The sequence below is a fragment of the Rhododendron vialii genome, chromosome 2a (assembly GCF_030253575.1).
Source record: "Rhododendron vialii isolate Sample 1 chromosome 2a, ASM3025357v1".
Classification (NCBI taxonomy): Eukaryota; Viridiplantae; Streptophyta; class Magnoliopsida; order Ericales; family Ericaceae; genus Rhododendron; species Rhododendron vialii.
The window spans coordinates 21464220-21465974 of record NC_080558.1 but is presented as its reverse complement, the minus strand read 5'-3'; the positions used below and the strand labels follow the sequence as shown (position 1 = coordinate 21465974).

At 38.5% G+C, this 1755-nt stretch overlaps 1 non-coding gene across 1 annotated transcript; it reads left to right on the top strand.

Annotated features, from left to right (window-relative positions):
- The first annotated feature begins 516 nt into the window (after window positions 1–516).
- Window positions 517–625, top strand: LOC131318244 (small nucleolar RNA snoR100). Its single transcript, XR_009197575.1, has one exon. It is a non-coding gene; the product is annotated as a small nucleolar RNA snoR100 (small nucleolar RNA).
- Window positions 626–1755: the final 1130 nt, after the last annotated feature.

The following is a 1755-nucleotide window of genomic DNA, read 5'->3' as shown; positions in this document are numbered from 1 at the left end:
GAAGTCCATCAGAGACCCCTTTCTGGGCTAGCTTATTTGATTTTACGTGCAAATTTTAAGACAAATATATTTTTATATCTCCTTGTGTTGCATGTATACTGTGGAAACTTTATATCTATTTCAAAACCAATTGGTAATAAGTGGAGAGGTTCGAAATGTTATTAAGTGATCGCTCATTCCACTCCCAAGTAATGTGGGATTCATTTCCTTAACATCCCCCCTCACATGCAGCCGCATTTGAGGTATGTCACGTGTGGCCACTTTTGGATCCTATCATCGTGCAGCATTTTTTTGCTAGTTGTCGAGTGTGGATTGTGAATTTTTAAAATGTAGGGTGGAACGGGCCCCGCTCTGATATCATGTGAAAACTTTATATCCATCTCAAAACCAATTGGCAATGAGTGGAGAGATCTCAAATGTTATTAAGTGATCACGCATTCCACTCCCAAGCAATGTAGGATTCATTTCCTTAACATAATACTTTATCCACAATTAAATAGAACTAATGAAAACTATCAATGAAGAAAGTATGGTAATGTGCACATAAATTGATTTGGGGTCTCTAGATCTGTCCTCTCTGATGCCATTTGGTTTTGATTTGAGGGCAAGGTTTTACAACAAAACGTCATTGTAGCTCCTCGGTTCCTGGAGGTTTAGGGGGGCCACTGTTTTAGTGGTATTCTGAGAGCAGCCACTTTGTGTATATATTGCCAAAGGTTAGGTCTGTCTCCAATCATCCCCCGCCTATACCCTCAATTATTGGGGATTAGATGGGTTGTGTTATGTTGTTGTTGTTGTAATGAAAACTAAGACTTGTTTCTTTGTAATTGACCTATATTCCATTAAGAATACAATCGGAGGCACAAGTTGAAGTTTCAATAGTGCAAGAATAACATAAAAAGATCATTTTCTTTTATGCAAATTTCATGATAATGTTTTTAAGTATTACAGCTTCATCCCCAAAAACGTTTGGTAAATGTGAGATTTCTCTCAGTATGTCACACACGTGTCCACCCAAACCAAAAGAAAATTAAATGGGCACACCACCAGGCCTGTCATGTGCATACTCCCGTGTGTCCATCATGATTCATGCACAAGGGGGCCGAATGTTGGTGCTTCATAGGTTACATGCTTTTGCTTCATTTTAGATGGGTCTTCCCCTTGGCACTCTATCAATACCATTTTCTTTGCCGCTGATAAAAGCAAGAAATCATTTTCTTTTGCTTCCAGGCCTGGAAGTTGCAAAATTGACGTAGGCCGAGACCTGCGATGTTAGGATAGTCCCGGGATGCCACTCAACCGGGGGTAGTGGATGTCACTTGATGCTACTAATCGTGGATGCCATTCGAAGCGACCGAGCCACTCGCTTGGTTGTAGGAGGAATTACTCACTCCAAGCAAGATGCACTTGCACAATATTTAATAATCAACTCAAACTCCTCCTCATTTGATTAAATCAACTATTTGTAGGCATTACAAATTTTACACTTCCAAGACTCCAAGCAAGATGCACTTGCACAATATTTAATAATCAACTCAAACTCCTCCTCATTTGATTAAATCAACTATTTGTAGGCATTACAAATTTTACACTTCCAAGACTTAATAAAGTCAACAATTTTAATCAAGACCTTCCAAATATCTAGACCACTATTAAAACAAAGACAACGCTTACTAGATAATTAAGACACATAATAAATACTTGGACCAGAAACTAAAAGTCATTAACTAGAAACTTGACAGACACTTTGACTAG